We start from the raw sequence: 20,389 nt of genomic DNA, 5'->3' as shown, positions 1-20,389 counted from the left end.
CTACTTTCAAATTACTACTTTCCTTCTTTCAAAATGACTATTGACTAGTATAGTCATGTCATAAACACATGATTTCTCCTCAGAGAAATGAGGCCAATAAAACCCACAAAAGGTATAAATGTGCCTCCCCATTTAGCTGGCCCATAATCCATTTCTAGTTACTTCATCCCAGCCCCAATTTAGTTCTGTTCATTTGTCCCTGCTTCCCATTTTAGGCAGTGCTCTGTATGGACATGAAATGCATTTGGGAAACTACCTGCAACAAATGTAAGTTCAGACCTTTTACCATATAGCTGACAACATTTTATTATCCTTGATTGGGGATTTTATTCACATCAATAATGTGAGACACTGGTTTTTTGATAATTTGAAGACTTGTTCTGTTTTCTTTTCTTCTTCTTTCCCCACCCCCACAGTAGTCACTAGACCCATTCACCAATATTCTGGGTTTTCTTCTTCCAGGTGCATAGTAAGATTGAAGTATTCTGTCCTCTCCACATTTAGCTATGACCCTGAGATTTGCTTTGGCAAATGAGAAATTACATTATACTAATAAATTATTAATGTCATAAGAAATTACATTAACAAAGTGATAGAGTGATAAAGAGCTAATGTGCAATTCACCAAATCCTCTTTCCTAGGCTGTAGGAGGTAGTGACCCCCAAATGGAGTTTCCATAAACCTGCCACTCCTTGAAAAGACGGTTTAGAGTGGAGACTTCTCCTACCCACATGGGCATTTAGCATGCTTAGGAAGCCAAGCTTTATTAGTGTGTTTGTTAGAGATGTTTAAAGGAATCACCTAGCCTCTCCTGCCTAATACATTTAGAGAGGTCACTTATCTTTACTTTTTTTGTGTGTGTGTGAACAATCATAAAATTCCCCTGGAGTGAAATGTAGATCTCTGCATCTAGTTAACTAGAATAATCAGATAATGAAATTGTTCAACTAGAAATCTAAATCTATTTTCTTAGTCAATTCACACATGTCTGGGGTTCAAAGCATCATTTAGAAAAAGGTGAAATGAGGAGAACTGAATTTCAAAAAATGATTACAAAGAATCTCAAAACTCTTACTAGACCTCCACAAGTCTTTTTGGTGAGCTGTATGCCCACTAATAGATACACCAGGATATTTCACAGGGACTGGTAGGAAAACATGATCTCTCCATCATGTTCATTTCTATAATTTCAGGCTGGTGGAAGGGGAAAAAAACTGGCAATCAATATGTCTTTAAGGAACATTATCTAGGACAAGCTTTATTTCCTCATTTAGTGTCATGGAGGCATAAACGTGCCATCCCCTCGTCAAAATTGCCTCCCCCTTCCCAAATTTGTATGTTGAAACCCTAACCCAAAGATATCTCCCAAAGGTAATTAAGAAATAATTAGGTTTTAAGTGACTTAAGTCATGAGAATGGATCCCTCTGATGGGATTAGTGTCCTTAAAAGAAGAGGAAAGGACTAGAAGGTTTCTCCCTCTTTCAAGCTCTGTCTCTGCCACATGAGGACACAGCAAGAAGAAAGTCATCTGCAAGCCAGGAAGGGGGCCCTCACCAGAACCTGATTATGTTGGCGACATGATCTCAGACTTCCCAACTTCCGAACTGTGAGAAATAAATGTCTGTTGTTGACGCCACCTGGTCTGTGGTGTGTTGTAAGAGCAGCCTGAACTGACTAACGCTTGGGGGAAATAAAAGTAATTAGAGTTAGTAATTCGGGATACCATCCAGTTCTTCTCAGCTGGAATTCTGAGGTATTGAGATGACACCAGTTTCAGAAGTTGTTGTTTTGGTATAATCTTCCTGTGTTTCTACCCACAGCACTATTTTGTGAAATACTTTTTTATTTATTTACTTTTTTTTCAGACTGATTCTAACTCAAACTGCCTCTTAGGCAAGACAGTACTTCTTTTCTTCAACCTCAATTTTTTTTTTTTTATGTGGAACTCTGCAAGAATATTGGGCCATATAGTTTTGGGGCCATATAAAATTCTTTATCATTTTCAAGCCAAGAGGAGAAATTTGCTTCTATATTGATGAACTATTCTTTCATGTTTCATTATCTCACACCTAAGGAAATTTCTTATGAATTTTCAGGAAATTTTGTGAGAAAATATTGATTGTGTGACAAACACTGTTGGGCAAAATCATTGCTATCTTGGTTTTTCTTTTTGATCCTTGGTGTGGTATGACTGGTCACCAAGACTACTACTACTACTTTCATTCAGATAATAATGTAAAATTAACAGAGGGGTTTCACATGACTTATTGCTTGAACTCCTCTCAACAAACCATGCAACTGACATCTCTCTTTCACCAGAGAGGAAATGAGATTGAGCTGTGCCCATATCACATGGCTGGTAAGCAGCCCAGTTTGGCTATAACCCCAGAGCAATGACTGCCTGTGAAGAAATCCATCTGCCATTTTGATTGGGAATAGAAGTGTCAAGCAATGCCATGGGCACTCCTGTATGGAAAGATGTGAGATGCCTTCTATTGCAGGCATTATTGCCATAAACAAACACCTGTTTTGTGTCTCCTGAGCATCTGAGAAGATGGTATACTTCTACCTCAAAGTTTGCTCTGCTGATCTCTGTTCCTCTATCCAGAGCATGTACAGGAAGGAGAGAACCACCTGAACACTCCTTCCACTTGGACTAGATGTTTTTCTGAAGGTGAATGCCTCAGTTTGTTTCCCAATGTGGTGATTGGTACTATACCAAGATGCAATGAATTTAATGTAAAGCAAATGGTTTCAACCACTGAGAATTTGGGCTTGCTTGTTATTGAAGCTTAAATTAGCCTGTCTTGACTGGTATGACTTCTTGATTCAAATTTAATTCTTTTATAAAAGAATATTACTTCTGTAGGGTGGATCTTAAACTGATAATATAGATACATACCTTTGAAAGAGAAAATATCCTCCTAAACCCTCATGGTTTTATTTAAATCAATTTGACAATATTACTTAAATATGCACAAGCATAAAAGTAGGAACGAATTCTTCACACATGTACTTATTGAGCAACTGCGAAACCAGATTCCAAATTAAATGAAAAGAAAAATACCACATAACCAAAGGATTATAAATAAACAGTAACAAAATATACTGGAATCCACATGGCTTCGTGGAAACTACATTGCTATCCAAGTGTCAAGCAGGTTCTTTGGAGTAGAGCATGCTTCTTTAATCTGCCCTCAGCAATGGCTCACTTTTTTTTTTTCCAACTACCACAAAACATTCCTTAATTCATATTGTGTAAGAAAAGTTTAAAGGAATCATTTTAGTACCAAAGCTACTTCTGTTCCTTTCTTACCAGCCTGACCTTTCTCACTGTTGATGCCAATAAACACATTCTAAAACTTGAGCTCAGAAATTTTGTGTCGGTTTTCAGATTTAAGGATACCTGTGCTTAGCTTTGTAAGTATATCATTGAAATAAAAACCCTAAGCTTTGAAATTTTTATTCAAACCTAGGGACATTCCACTCTTAAAACGCATTTCAGAGGCCCATGAAGTGTGTACTTGCAAAACTGGTTAAAAGGACAAATGTTTTGCATATTTCACCAAAATTAATTTTTTTTTTTCAGGAAGAATAGCACAGGTATCCTGAGCATGAATCTCCCTGTTATTTTGATTGTGGGTGAATTTGAGGTGAGTTGCTTAACCTCTCTGAATCTCCAGTATCCATCTGCAAAGCATACCATTCTTATGTTAAAGCACAAAGAGTGAAATGAAGAGTCTAGTACAGGACCATTTTTGTTATGCATTTTCCTCTCTGGAGATAGCCCACTGATTTCCCAACTTCCCTTGATGAAAAGACATTTCCAGATGTAGTCTATAAGTCCTCCCACAAGGCCTTCGATCTGTTCCTTCTCACTCTGTGGACTTAATCAGAGGATCTGGCACAGGATTCCAGAGCTCCAGGGCACAACTTTACACACTGTTCTTTATAAAGGTCCGGATAGTAAATATCCCAGGTTTCTTGGTCTATACGTATCGTGTTTCTGATATAAAACCCAAGCACCTATATGACCTTCTGTAAGTATGAGGCTTCCCCCTTCTTCCCTACCTTTAAAGACAGGGATTGTGGATAATTTGTTTATTGAGCCTTTCTAATTCATGTTGGTGAAATGAATAAAAACACCATCAGATAAATAACCCTGGGGAGGATTAATGTCTGCAACAGGTACAGCACTTTAGGTTGTCACTGTCCCCTTCCCTTCATGCCCCTGTTCATTCCCAGACACACATTTGAGACACTGTTTTTTTGAATGAGGTGACTAGAGCTTGGCTGGCTGGTCAAGGTGCTATGACGGGTTACCCCCTGTGACAGCGACTCCCGGAGCCCCTTGTAAAGCCAGCTCTGGGGTCTTTTCTCTGACTGTGCCACGGTAACATGCACTGTCTCCTACCAGCTCGACATCACCACCACTGTGGGTTTGTATTTTCAACCCTAATTTATAGTTCAGGAGCCTGAGACCCAAAGGAGTTAAAGAGTTTTCCAAAGTCATCTACTAGAATCCAGGTTTCCTGATTCCTCCCATCATGCTACCCAGCGTTGGATTCTGAGGCCTCCAAGATCTTATTCACCTTCCATATTTGAAATGTGTTTGTTGGGGGAACAATTGACCTCAGAATGAGTAATTTGCTACCACTCTGAGTAAGTTTCACACTTTCCCATTACAGAGTGAAAATGAGAAAAATATGTCCTAGATACCACAGATAAAAATGCTTCATTGTCTTAATTGCCTTTCTATTTCAATCAAGGAAAGCATTTAATTATTTCTGAACTACATTCTAAATTCTCTCTCAAGAATATCACTGTCCCCAGGTGAGTTAACCAAGACTGTGCAAAACATTTTCTCAAATCTGAATAATGATCCCCAATATTTGCTGAGTACTTCTTACACGCCAGCAATTATTTTAAATCCTTTCCATTGATGACTTCATTTCCTCCTCTCAGCAAGTCTGTGAAGAGGATGCAATCATTATTCCCCTTTACAGATGAGGAGAGCAAGGCAGAGGTGAGATCTTGGCCTGAGATCACAGGCAGGAGGTGGTGAAGTCAAGCATCCCATCCCAGGATCGCCTCTGAGGTCACACTTCTGATTTCACTCACCATGCAGTCTTTGGACACAGACCTGGTGTCCCCTTTGAGATATAAGTGTTACTTGAACACAGTTCTGAATATGTACACAAAAGCCATTTGTAGGAGCCATCCAAAAGGACCAGTTGCGGCTGCTGAAGGGTCACCCAGGATCTCCAGCCTCTGGAAATACGGGTGGGTCATCTCAAGGCTGCAGGGGCAGCAGGGGCAGTTTGTCTGTCTTCTTAAACAACCTCAGGAAAGAAGTTCTTGCTGCTGAGCACCACTGTCCTGGACCTCAAAAGATCCACATGACACTCATTCTACTCCACTGGATCTAATCATGGCTGTGAAACCACAGACAGAAGAGATAACATTCTCATGATCTGTATTTACAGCCATTATTCTTGCCTCACTTGAGCTATCTAGAGAACGAAGGACAGTCAACTCGGTATTTCTAGAATAGGACCCCCCCCCTTGTCTGTGGAAGGTATGTCCCAAGATGCCCCCTGAATGCCTGAAACCACAGATAGTACTGAACTTCATATTTCCTATGTTATATTAAAATCAAATTTATTAATTGGGCACAATAAACAATAATAATTCATATTAAATTAGAACAATTATAACATTATACAGTAACGAAATTGCCAGCATCACTACTTTTGCACTTTGGGGTCACTATTAAGTAAAATAAGGGTTACTTGAACCCAGGTACTGTGATACTACAACCATCAATTGGATAATCAAGGTGGCTACTGAGTGGATGGATAGCATATATGACATGGATACCCTGGACAAAGGGATGATTCACGTCCAGCGCAGGAAATGACAGGATGGTGTGATAGTTCATCATGCTACCCAGAAGTATATGATTTAATAACTGTGAGTTGTTTATTTCTGGAATTTTCCATATAACATTTCAGATTGGTTGACCACAGGTAACTGAAACCATGAAAAGTGAAATTACAGGTAAGGAGTTAATAAGATAAAATTGAATGATATGAACACATAGGCTGTATAAGTAGTAAAAAATGTTTTCTTGTATGATGTACTGGAGCCTTCAAAAAACACCTATTACCTGTCGAACAGAATAAAGGCTAGATTTTGAAATGTGAAGCCCACATCAGTAGGGAGTTGACACTTCAAATCATTCACACAGATATTAAACTTTATAATGGGTTAATTATGGAGTACCTTATATATTCCCAAATATTTGGGTAATTTGGGTTTAAAAAGTTTTGATCTTCATGGTACTCTTTGTTTTAACAGCATAATCATTCCTAAATAATTTCATGGAAATATTCTGCTTCGTTAATTTTGCAAAAGGACATGTATGAAAAAAAACTGATATTTTTTGAATAAAAAATAGAATTTAAAAATATATTTAGCCTCCATTCCTAATAAGCCTGAGCAACTGTTGTTTCTTTCTGAAGAATCAAGATCAGTCACAAGACTGATCCCTTGTTTAAATTCATCTATCATTCAATAAACATGTTAATATTGGAGAAACTGCATGAACTCACCTTCTTTCCTTCCTTCCTTCCTTCCTTCCTTCCTTCCTTCCTTCCTTCCTTCCTTCTTTCTTTCTTTCTTTCTTTCTTTTTTGGTGCTGGGTGCTAGAAGCTACTTTATGGCTAAGCATATGTTTAGCCCGCGACCTGTGCCGGCTTCATGAAAGAAGGTTCCAGTCGTGAGAAACCGCTAGGGAGTTTTGAATTAAAGAGACAAGACTCTAATTACCTTTAAACCAGCTCCAGGACGGCTTCTCCTAGCTCCAGCCTCCAGCCACCTATTATGGTAGCAAGGTTTACTGAAGAGGCTAGCGAGAATGAGAGAACACGCCAGGGAGTGGACTTTTATTGGGGAACAAAAAATTCTGGGGAAAATCCCATCCAATGAAGATTAAGGGGGGCAGCATCCCAAGGTCAGGGGCGATGACTGGGTCTGCACGGACAAGCCCTCGAACCTGGAGAAGGGTGGGGAAAGCTCTGACACAGCTGTGCCTAAGCGCCTCTCACCCAGCCAGGGAGGTAACTCAAATCACGTGCCAGGATGGCCTCCCACACATATGTTCTACCAGTGAGCTGTGCCCCCAGTCCCAGGCTCAGCTTCCTATATAAAGATTTGTAGAAGTCATACAGCTTTGAGATATGTAGGCACTTGTTGTTTAATAAAGATTTGGACCATATTCTTAACCAAAATTAGGTAAGAAATTTAAGCAAAACTAATTTTTCTCTTCATTTTACTTTGTGCTAGTTCATGGCCACATGCACAGTACTTCACAAGCACCCAAATCCCTCTGCCTTCTGGGGACACAATACCAACTTGGATGCATTCAAGGATGTGGGAGACTGAAACCAACCACTGAGCTCCTAAGTTCCAGTCCTGGCATCTATGGCATTCAGATCAACTTTGCCTCCCAACACACACACACACACACACACACACACACACACACACAGAGGCTAAAATAATTTCCAACACTCCTTAAAGTATTTAACAGCTAAAACAGCAGTGAGAAGTTCCCAGGCCCATTTTGGGGGAAAGACCTATAATCAGAGACATGGCTATAATATTTGACACTTCAATACTTAGGTCAGAAAGCATTTTTGCTCATAGTTCACTTGGGCTTCTGCTCTGAGGTTACCTACCCAGAGATAGCCAAGGTCAGAGTTCTAAACTGTCCAAAGTGGAAAATTTTTAAGAGACTTTCTCGTATAACCTAGGATTTCAAAGAACTACATTTTCAACATCAGGACAAAATAGGTCTAAAATACACCCTTCAGAGGCTCTTTGCCCTTCACAGGTTGGCTCTGTAGAGTGAATCAGCAAGGAATCTCAGCTTGCAAAAATGACTGAAGACAGTACTCAACAGGTAGTGCACCCAGGTACCTGATAGAAGCATATCTATACCAGACTATAGTATAGTAATCTTTATAAATCATTTTACCAGAGCAAAGAAAGCAAGCTGTCCAAGATTAGCAGCAACACAAGGGAGCACGACATAATGAGAATCAGCAGAATTAGCAGAACACAGAAACATCTCAGATGGCAAAAGCATCTTACAGACCACAATATCAACAGTCACCATATTTAAAGAAATAAATGGCAAACTTCGTACTATCTGCAGGAAAGAGAAAAACTATAGAATTTGTTATGGCAGATTTGAAAAGAAAAAACAAAAAGAAACAAATAGAACTTTTATAAATAAAGACTAAAATAATACTAAAAACTCAGCAAATGTGTTCAACATCAGATTGGAGAAAAAAAATACGGGAAAGTTAATGAGTGGAAAAGTAAATTAGAAGAAGTTATCCAGGATGAACATGAGAAAGAAAAAAAGGAGAGCAAGACCTAAGAAGGTTATAATGAGAAATCTCACATACATTTAATTGATTCCTTAGGAGGAGAGGGAAAAAGGGATGAGGTGGAGGGAACATTGGAAGAAAATATAGCTGATAATTTTTTAAAACTGTAGAGACACATTAATCTACAGATCAAAGCAATCCAGGGGCCCTAAGCACAAAAACAGACCAAAAAAAAAAAAAAAAACCCTCAGGCTTGGGTATAGCTCAGTGGTAGAGCACTTGCTTTGCACACACAAGGCTCCGAGTTTGATCCCCAGCACCACAAATAAATAAATATAAATCTGCAAGTGGATGCATGAGAATAAAATTGCAAAAAAAAAAAAAAAAAAAAAAAACCAAAGGTAAAGAGAAAAATTTTAAGCAGCCAAAGGGGGGAAAAAGGGACAAGATACTCATTAAAGAATGAAAGTTAGACTGACTTCTAGCCAACAGCTACATGTTTTCTCAACAGTGATAATGGATCATAGAAGATGAAGATGGTGGAATGGTACCTTTGATGTACCAAAAAAAAAAAAAAAAAAAATTGCCACCACAGATTCCTGCACCCAGGGAAAGACAAGCTAAACCTAAGAGAATATGTCACCAGCAGATTCTCCCTGCAGGAAATCTATTGCTATGCTTCAAGCAGGAAGACAATGGTAACAGACAGATCTGAGATGTAGGAAGTTTGTGGAAGGAAGGAAATGGGGAGTGGTGGTAAATAAAATAAGCATCAATATACAAAATGGTAATGAGAATTTCTAGAGGGGAAGAAGAGGATTGATTAAAGTACCAGATAATGAAAGCATGTGAGGAGGAGGCATCACAGTACGAAACCTTAAACTATACTACAGAGCTATAGTAACAAAAACGGCATGATATTGGCACCAAAATAGACTTGTAGACCAATGGTACAGAATAGAGGACACAGAGACAAACCCACATAAATACGGTTATATCATACTAGACAAAGATGCCAAAACCATTCACTGGAGAAAAGATAGCCTATTCAACAAATGGTGCTGGCAAAACTGGAAATCCATATGTAGCAAAATGAAATTAAATCTCTATCTCTCACCCTGCACAAAAATCAACTCGAACTGAATCAAAGACTTAGGCACTAGAACAGAGACCCTGCACCTAATAGAAGAAAAAATAGACCCAAATATGCACCATGTCAGCCTAGACTCAGACTTCCTTAACAGGACTTTTAAAGCACAAAAAGTAAAATCAAGAATCAATAAATGGGATGGATTCAAATTGAAAAGCTTCTTCTCAGCAAAGGAAACAATTAATAACATGAAGAGAGAGACTACAGATTAGGAGAAAATCTTTACCACATGTACCTCCAATAAAGCATTAATCTCTAGGATATACAAAGAATTCAAAAACTAAACACCAAAAAACAAAAACAAATAACCCAATCAATAAATGGGCTAAGAAACTGAACAGACACTTCACAGGAGAAGAAATACAATTGATCAACAAACATATGAAAAAATGTTCAACATCTCTAGCAACTAGAGAAATGCAAATCAAAACTACTCTAAGATTTTCTCAGTCCTGTCAGAATGGCAATCATCAAGAATACAGTCAACAATAAATGTTGGTGAGGATGTGGTGGAACAGGTACACTCATAGATGGCAGGTGGGACTGCAAATTTGTGTAACCACTATGGAAAGCAGTATGGAGATTCCTCAGAAAACTGGGAATGGAATCACCATTTGATCCAGCTATCCTACTCCTTGTTTTATACCCAAATGACTTAAAATCAGCATACTGTAGTGATGCAGCCACATCAATGTTTATAGCAGCTCAATTCACAATAGCTAGACTATGGAACCAACCTAGGTGTCCCTCAATAGATGAATGGATAAAGAAAATGTGGTATATATACTCAATGGAATATTACTCAGCTTTAAAGACTGGTGAAATTATGTCATTTGCCAGTAAATGGTTTGAGTTGGAGAATATGATGCTACGCAAAACAAGCCAATACCATAACCAAAGGCCAAATGTTTTCTCTAATATGTGGATGCTAATTCATAATAAGGTGGGGGGGCACTAGGGAAGAATAGCATTACCTTAGATTAGGTAGAGGGAAGTGATGGGAGGGGATAGGAAAGATAGTAGAATGAAACAGACATTATTCCTGTATTATATATGTGACTACATGACCAATATGATTCTGCAACATGTACACTCAGAAAAATGAGAAACTATATCCCATCTATGTATGATATATCAAAGCGCATAAATGCATTCCACGGTCACATATAAACAATTAAAACAAATACAAAATTTAAAAAAAAAACAGAATGAAAAATAAGAATACCTGTCACATTGGATTAGGTCCCACCTTAATGACCTCACCTTGATTTAATGCTTCTGCAAGACCCTATTTCTAAATCTAGTTACATTCACAGGTTAGGACTTTCATATACCTTTTGGGGAGACACAGTTCAACTTATAACATAAGCTAACAACTAAAATCAGCATTTTATTTACAAACAAGTAAATAAAATCAATTGAATAATCATAAGTGTTAAAGATTAAAGATAATATTGACACCAAAATCTAACAAGAACAGTATAAAGAAGAAATATTACAAGTTAGTCTCACTCACAAACACAGATTTTAACAATTCTAAACAGAATATGAAGAAATTGAATTCACAATATACAAAAAAGACAATGTGTCATCAACAAGTTGAGATTATCCTTTGATTTTAAGGTTGAGGTAACATAATGAAAATCAAGCAATGTAAATTACTAAAGTAATAGATTGAAAGAGAAAAATTATATTATCATCATGATACATGCGGGAAAAAGGAGTTGATGTAAATAATAATGGTATCTACCTTGAAGAATTATTGTGATAAGATGAGCATATATCAAGCACTTGGAACAGTGCCTGTACATGATAATCACATAATAAATGCTATCTATTATCACTATTTATAGACCCTAACAGGTCTTTCATACACACATATAGAATCTCTGCGAATAGCCAAACATGCATAAGAAGGTGCCCGGTATCCCTAGCATTTAGGCAAAGACAAAAGACCAGAATAAGATACATTTACTCACCCAGAAGGCAAAAGCTTAAAGGTCTGGTAAGACCAAGTATTGCCAATCCAAATAGGAACCATCCTGCACTGTTAATAAGTACAAACTCTTTGGAAAGTACTCTGACATTATCTACAAAACATTTTACCCTTTAATCCAGAAATTCCACTCCTAGGTATGTACTCTATAGAAATGCACACTAAACCAACTAACAAATGGACAAATCCCACTTGGTCATAGGCAATGGATTTCCCATTAATATATTGTTAAATTCAACTCTGTAATATTCCTTTAAGAATTCCTATATCTGGGCTGGGGCTGAGGCTCAGTGGTGGAGCGCTTGCCTAGTATGTGTGAGGCACTGGGTTCGATCCTCAGCACCACACAAAACTAAATAAATAAAATAAAGGTATTGTGTCCATCTACAACTAAAAAAAATTTTTTTTTTAAAGAATTTTACATCTATGTTCATGAAGGAACTGGTCTGTAGTTTTCTTGTCCAGGGAGGTCTTTATCTGGCCTTGAAGCAGGGTAAAAGCGGCTTCACAGAATAAGTTCAGAGTGGTGGATTCTGCCTATGGCTATTGCAAATAATGCTACTATGAACTGTATCCACTTTCCTTACTTCCTACAGACCTATCCACTTTTCCTGTGTCTTCTGTAGTCATTTTGGAGACTTGAATCTTTCTAGGAATCTGCATATTTCATTGAGGTTGTCTAATTGGTGGGTATAGTTGTTCATAACCTTCTCATGAATCCCTTTTTGTTTCTTGGTTGGTAGTGATGCCCACTGTTTCATTCCTGATTTTTGATAGTTCATGTCTTCTCTTATTTTGTCAGATTTGCTAATTTACCTGTCAGTTTTGTTGATATTTTCAAAGAACAACTTTTGGTTTCATTGATTTTTCTCTATGGGAGAAGGAAGCTCAATTCCATTGATTTCTACTCTAATATTGATTATTTCCTTCCTTCTTCCAATTACAGTTTCTCCTCCCCTCTGACTAGGGATTAAGTCCAGGGGCACTCTACCACTGAGTTACATTTCTAGAAAGCACATTGCTTTTTTTGTTGTTGGTTTGAGACAGGGTCTCCCTCCATTTCTCAGGCTGACTTCAAACTCATAGCCCTGCTCAGCCTCCCGAGTAGCTGTGATCACAGGCATGTGCCATCACGTCCTGCTTGTTTATAATTTCTTAAGGAATAACTTATTGATTGCAGACCTTTTTTTCTTTTCTAATATAGTTTTTCAAAGCAAAAAAATACATACTTCTATATGCCTATTTAATGCAACCTGTGAATTTTGATATGCTGTGCTTTCATTCCCATTCAGTTCCAAATATATTTTAATTCCCCTTGTGATTTCTTTTTTTTTTTTTTATTAACTCATGGGTTGTTTAGAAGTATGTTGTTTCATTTCCAAATATTTGAGGTTTGTGAAAATTTCCTTTTGGATCCTTAATTTTGTTGTGGTAAGAAAACAAACTTTGTCTGACTTCAGTCTTTTAAAATGTATTGGGATTTTTTTTTTTTTTTTTTTTTTTTTTTGGATTCACTCACTATGTGACCTCTCTTGGAGAATGTCCCTGTGAACTTGAAAAGAATACATATTCACATTGTGTGCATGCACAAATACAAAACAACAAGTCCCCCATTATGTGCAACTGTAATGCACCAATAAAAAATGTGAGGAAAGAAAGAATTTGTATTCTGTATTCATTGATTTTTTTTTCAGCTCCTATATATGGTATTTAAATCAAGTTGAAAGTATGGTTTAGCTCTCCTATATTCTTGATTTTCTGTCTAGTTGTATCAATTATTGAGTTTGGAATATGGAAATCTCCAAATATTATTGTTGATTGTCTACTTTTCCTTTAATGTTATCAGAATTTGCTTTATATATTTTAAGGCTGTGTTATTTGGTGCATATAAAGATGTAAAATCGTTATATTTCCCTGATGTGTTGACCTTATCACTATGACATGTCCCTTTTGCTTCTGCTAACATTTTTTATTTTAAAGGTTATTTTGTCTGATATTAAATGAGTATTTCAACCCTCTTATGGTTACTGTTTGCAAGGTGTGTCTTTTTCCATCCATTTATTTTAACCTATTTGTGCCTTTGACTCTAACATAGATTTCCATCTTAGATAGTATACCATTGGCTTTTGCTTTTTCATTCAGCCTGACAATTTCTGCTTTTCAAGTCAGGTGTTTAGCTCAATTGTGTTTAATGTAATAATTGATGCTGTTGGAATTACAACTGCTGCTTTGCTATGTGCTTGCTATTCACCCATGTATTTTCTTGTTACTCCCTTATAACCTCCTTTTGTGTTAAATTAATTCCTTTAGTGTGTCACTTTAATTCTTTGTTTCTCGTTTACTACATTTTGTAATAAGATATTTTCTTAATGATTGTCTTAGGAATTGCAATATGTATTTCATTCTATCACAGCATATTTAAGGGTAACACTAACTTAATTCCAATGAAATATGGAAACATTGCTTGAATATATCTCCTTTATCTTGCTTCTGTAGTATTTTTATTATCATATATTTTATGTCTACATATATTTTAAACTCTATAAAATAGTGTTGTACATGTGGCTTATACAAAAGTATACCTTTTAAAGAAATTAAGAGGAAAATGAGAAAATGCACATCAGGATACTTTTATATTTTTTCACATCTTTATCATTTCTGGCACACTTCATTTATTCATTTGGATTGGATTTACTGACTGGAGCCACTTTCTCTCAGCCTGACAACTTCCTTTGTGTTCTTGTAAGGCAGGTTTGCTAGTAATTAATACTTTCCAACTTGGTTATTTGTGGAACATTTTTATTTTGTGTTCACTTTTACAGAATATTCTTGCCAGGTGCAGTGGCACACACCTGTAATCCCAGCGGCTGGGGAGGCTGAGACAGGAGGATCACGAGTTCAAAGGCAGCCTCAGCAATGGCAAGGCACTAAGCAACTCAGTGAGACCCTGTCTCTAAATAAAATACAGAATATGGCTGGGAATGTGGCTCAGTGATTGAGTGCCCCTGAGTTCAACCCCCTGTACCAAACAACAACAACAACAGAAAAAAACAATATTATTGTTTAATATAGAATTATAAGTTTCAGCTCTTTGAATCTGGCCTTCAGTCTTCCTAATGAGAAGTCAGATATTAATAGTATTTCTGTTTTTCTCCGTTTTTTTTTTTGACATCTTTGAGATTTTTCTGTTTGTATTTAATTTTCAACAGGTTAATTCTCTTATATCTAAAGAGACTGATGCTGACGTTACACATATGTTGGTACATTTGATGTGACCCCATAGGTCTCTAGGGACTGTACATTTCTATTTAATATTTTTCTTCCCATTTTCAGATTGCATAATTTTTACTGGTTTATTTTCTAGTTTACTTGTTCTTTTCCTGCTGTTTTAAAACCACCGAGTTCTAATGAACTATTCATTTCAATTATTGTACTATTCAACTTTAGAATTTCTTATTATTTTAGTAATAATCTCTTTTTTTTAGATTCTGTACACTGTCATTGTTATCATACTTTGCCTTAGTTATTTTAAGTTGTTTTCTTTAGTCCTTTGAACATATTTAATAATATCTGCTTTGAAATTTTTGTCTCATAAATCCAGTACCTGGGCATACTATAAGATCGTCTATTCACTGCTTTATTCCCCTGAATATGGTTATGTTTTTGGTTACTTACAAGCCTTGAAACTGTGTTAAGTACCACAAAACTAAATAAAATGGCAGCCACTCTGGATTGTGATTTTTTCCCCCATGGGTATGGTCTTTTGTTTTATTTAGTATTTTAGCTGGACTAAATCAATGAAATCTATTTTTCTCACAGTTTGTGGCTATTGCTGATTTTTTCTGTTTTTTTTTTCATTGTTTATTATTTATTTAATTATTGGTACTGGGGATTGAATCCAAAGACACTTTAATACTGAGCTACATCCCCATCTCTTTTTTAGTTTTTATTTTGAGATGGGGTTTTGCTAAGTTGCTGAGGCTGGCCTGGAATTTGTGATCCTCCTGCCTCAGCCTCCTGAGCTGCTGGAATTAGAGGTTTGTGCTACTGTACCCAGTCATTGCTTTCATGTTTAAGTCTGGCTTCTTAGGGATTTCCCCTCTGTCTGCATAGCTTAGAATTCAAATAGATTGGCCAAACATAAATTTCAAATGCCTCAAGCCAGTGAGCCTTCTACTCTTTGCTGATGAATCTATGTGTGGATATGGAACCTATTCAAAGTATGTTTTCAAATTGGCCCCAGATTTTAATTTCTGCTGGGCTCTCTGATGTTTCTACTGTGCACAGGTGTAGGATCCATGGAATAGGTGGTTGTGAGTGGCCTGGGATCCATCTGGTCTCTGCTGTACAGGAGCACAGCTTCCAGTCAATCCAAGGTATTGGGGAAGTAATCAAACCCCATGGCTCTCACCTCTGGACTTCCCTGGCAGCTAGTCAGCCCAGTCCTTGTATCAACCAGGACCATAATCTCACCTTGTGGAGCTGCTAGCTCTTCTGGTTCATATGTCACCAAGATTTACACTTTGACCAACAAAGTTCCAAATCAAGGAGTCCATTTTGGTGACAGCAGCAAGTGCTGGTTTTCATGACCTTGCCCACGTAGTTGAACTCCACAGAACTGGAGGTCAGGGAGGGATGGAAACAGTCCAGGCAACAAAGTCACAGATTGATGCTGTTCTACCCAGAGTTTAAGAGATTGCATCAATCTGTAGCATGCTTTGGGTCAATTTCCAGAACATTGAAATAGTTCTATTTGAAGGTCTGACCAGCATAATAGTTGCTTTTGGGGGATATAATTTGTCAGTGTCTTTACTCCATGATGCTTAAAGTCAAAAGTCTGAAGTCATAATCCCGAGTGAAATAATTAAGGTGCAGAAAGGTATAATTCCATTCTTATCTAGTTCTAAGTACCGGGAAAATCAAACTGTACGATTTGGGAATAAGTGTATAGATTGTAATACTGTGAAGAAAAGCAAATCAATGATGATCACATAAATGAAGATAATAGCTACCTCTCGGAGAAGAAGGGGTTGTTATCGGAAATGGATACATGCAGTCCAAGGGCAGTTCCTGGGCTCCAGTACTATATCATGCCTTGGGAGGGAATTAACAAACGTTCACTTGAGAACCATTGTTAAACAGTGCATATAGATTTATGCATGTTTCTGTATACGTATTCTATATTAAAATAAAAGTTCTATAAAGCCCACTATTTGTTAGTTTCCAATAAATATTTATTGAGCATCTCTAGTATATAAGGCGCAATTCTAGACAGTGATTATATAAAGTTATGAAAAGACAGAGAAGGTCCCTACTCTAGAGTTTGGTAGAGACAGAGTTAAAAGTACACCCCTCCCAAAAAAAATAGGGGGGAGTAATTTTAGATTGTAATAAAGAGTATGAAAAACAGGCTGGTGGTAGTGAATGGCACTGAGGGTCAGGGTGCTGAAATAGATTTGTCAGAGTCAATGTCTCTGAGGAGATCTGGCTGAGAAGTGAAGCACGAGGAGTCAGTCTTGTATAGATTTGGGTAAGTGTGTTCCAGGGAGAGAAAATAGCAAGTTCAGAGCCCAAGAAAGCCTGGAGGACACAATGACTTGCCAGAGATTTGCAAGCTGACTTCAAACACCTGCAGAAATTGCTTTAGGCGAACTGGAGAATGTAGAGCTGGGATCAGCAGACCCTAAAGCCAGGGGAACTGAATTCCCCCCCAGGAAAGACAGGAAGTGAGGCCTCCAGCCCTTGACCAGAGGCCACAGCACAGGAGTCAACACAGACCCTGCTTCTGGAAGTGGTTATTCCTCACTTGGTAAGGTTGGTGAACACAGTTTTGGGGGGCATTCCCCCAATTTTCTTTGTGGGGAATTACCTGTTGTGTTAGTCATCTTGCCTTTACTGTCCGAATACCTGAGATAATCAACCTATATAAGGAGAGAAGTTTTATTTTGGCTCACCGTTTGGGAAATTTCAGTCCATGGTTGGTTGGGCCCGTTGCTTTGGGGGCTGTGGGGAGGCACCTGTCATGACAGGGAGTGTGGTGAAGGGTGGTGTGGGGAGAGCAAGCAAGAGAAAGAGGAAGAGACCAAGGTCCTGCAAATCCCCTTTGAAGGCATGTCCCTAGTGACTGAAGATTTCCTGCTAGGTCTTACCTCTTCAAGTTCTAATCACCTTCCAATAGTGCTAAGCTGGGGACTAAGCCTTAAATACTGGAGCCTCTGGGGGACAATTCAGACCCAAACTATAGCTGCTCTCCCCTCCTGTGACAGTCTTGATTTAACAATGACTCTGGCTGAAGGTGCTGATATCCTGACCCGAGACTGGCCAAGGACGCCCCACTCCCCACAGGACACTGACACAGGAAGTAGGAGTAGCCAGGGACACAATGCAAAGCTGTTCCCACACTGGCCATGTCCATGTCAGCCTTTTAATTTCTTTGTAGAAGGGGATGGAAGTGGCAATCTGGTTGAGGGCAGATTTGGGGAACCACTTTAAACCACCTGAGTTTTGCCTGAAGGTAAGAAATCTCAACTCTCTATACAAAGAATTTGAGAGGGCTGGGGGAGTTGAAAGCTCCCTAAATATCCCCTTGGAGTCACCATGGGTGACATTACCCTTTGGCACCTGTCAGCGAGATCCCCTGAGTCCTCACAGTTCCTTGGCCTTCCTAGCCTGGTCCTTGCAGGTTTCCACCAGGATCCCTCTTCCAACAACTGGTCTTCACTTGCCCCGAGTCGGTGTGTTTTTTTTGTATCCCAGAGCCCAGTATTACTGGCAACCAGGCACTAGTGAGATGATGGGGTCTTTAAAGCCTCTGTCAATGCTGTTGTTCTAAGATCAGCACAAATACAATGAGGTCTCTTGCAGGGAATCGACAGATACACATGTGCTGGACAGACAACACTTGGCTCAATATCTTCAGCAGACAGGTTGGCTCTGGACGCTGGGAAACAATGAAATAGAAGTATAATGTGCAACCCTAGAGATATGGTTCCAGAAATGGGTTCAAAGTCTTAGTGATATTCAGAAGACCTTGGAAGGGGCCTCTGCCAATGATGCCATCATCTGTTAAGGCTGATGTCAACACGTAATAAAGCAATAGAGTAGAATGATTGGGGAGCAGGAGTCTGTAACGTGAAGAGAATGATGGAATTCTAAACACTGATCAGCATCAGGAGCAAATGGGGCTCAACGAAATCTGAAGTTTGCTTTTTTTTTTTTTTTAATGTACCAGTACCCAGGGCTTCACATACACTAGACAAGCACTCTACCACTGAGCTACATCCCCAGCCCAAAGCTGAAGAAATTTTTAAAAAATTTCAAGTAAGCCTCTCACCAGAAAATAATCATGCTTCTTATCTTACTTTCACTGGGTGTGTGTAGTATATCTCATTAAATTTTATATCCTGCTTGCTCTGGTTGGAATCTCAGCCTAATTCTTATGATTAAAACTGGGATTCTCTTTTCAATTTGGGGGGCGGGTGGAGAAATGCAGGTTGAAATTGTTCTACAGCATTTGATATAGAAAATGTGCCCATGTGCTCATCATCAAACTTTTAAGGAAAATTTCTTCTGAAAAAAAAAAAAAAATCTCCCTAGACAGTTTTTGCAGAGCTAACAGTGTTTCCAGCCACACAAATGCATTCTGTTTTGTTGAACAGTGAAACTATCCTCTCTGATTTTGTACTTCTAATGGCAAATTAGATCCACCTTGCCAAGAAAAGGAAATGATGGAAAAATAACTTTTATAATACGGGAAAGCATTGGTGTATTGATCTTTATGAATTTCCTGATTTCTTTACCTTGCAATCGTTTTCCCTTAATGGCAACACGGGCATTAAGAAAACAAAGCATATTTGATGGAATTTCATTGTCTTTCCCTTTTTAAATTATTTAGCAACCTTGGGTAGCTAAGAAATTGTTTGTGCTCCGATAAAATCCCCTATGCTAATTGTGGCCAGAAAATTAGTAATTATAACAGATTATACAAAGCAGGAAAGGGCTAAGCTAATGTTAAGGCGTAAAGAGTGCAATTAGGTGGCTTATACTTGCACATCTTCACTTGAAATCTCTGTGAAGAATGAAGAAGAAAGCTTTGCACAAAATTGAAGAGGACCAGCTTTCTGATTGTGTCCTAAGGGATTTGGATAAAGCACAAGCAATTTGAAGAATACCCTCAGGTTGTACTCAGTAGAATTCCTGACCTCTGCCACATTCTATCTATCATAAGCGTTTATCAGGAAGAGATGCCAAATCACAAGCCATTTGGTGGCACATAATTGCTTCAACATTGACAGCACAGGAGTTATGCATCATCTTCCCTGTTAAAAGGGAAATGAGCATTTTTAAAGTGAGGAAGACTAAATATAAATGTAAATTTAAATAAACAGTAAAGGAATGCTAAACCAACACAAAACTGAAATAGATACAAAAATAAAACATAAGCTTAAATATTGATTGGAGAATATGATTAATAATGCATGATTTCTAATCACACCCTTTCTGATCTATTAGAAACACAGCAGAATCAGAGGAAAGAAGGAAGGAAGGAAGGAAGGAAGGAAGGAAGGAAGGAAGGAAGGAAGGAAGGAAGGAAGGGAGGGAGGGAGGGAGGGAGGGAGAGAAAGGGGATCATGTAACTTGGAATAGCTTATAAAAGTGGGTCTGGTTTTAGGTGGTATACAAAGCATCATGATTGGTTTCATGGACACAGAATTCAACAATACTGAACTTCACTGAAAGTTCTCAGTCTCCATTCTTTTACTTATTTCAAAAGGAAAGGTCCCAGAGCTGGCCTGTCTGCAACTTCTCTTTAACACTCCCCAAGCCTCCTTTAAAAAAAAAAA

This window comes from Marmota flaviventris, chromosome 5, assembly GCF_047511675.1.
Source record: "Marmota flaviventris isolate mMarFla1 chromosome 5, mMarFla1.hap1, whole genome shotgun sequence".
Lineage (NCBI taxonomy): Eukaryota > Metazoa > Chordata > Mammalia > Rodentia > Sciuridae > Marmota > Marmota flaviventris.
The sequence above is the reverse complement of the archived record's forward strand: the minus strand, read 5'-3'. Positions refer to the sequence as shown.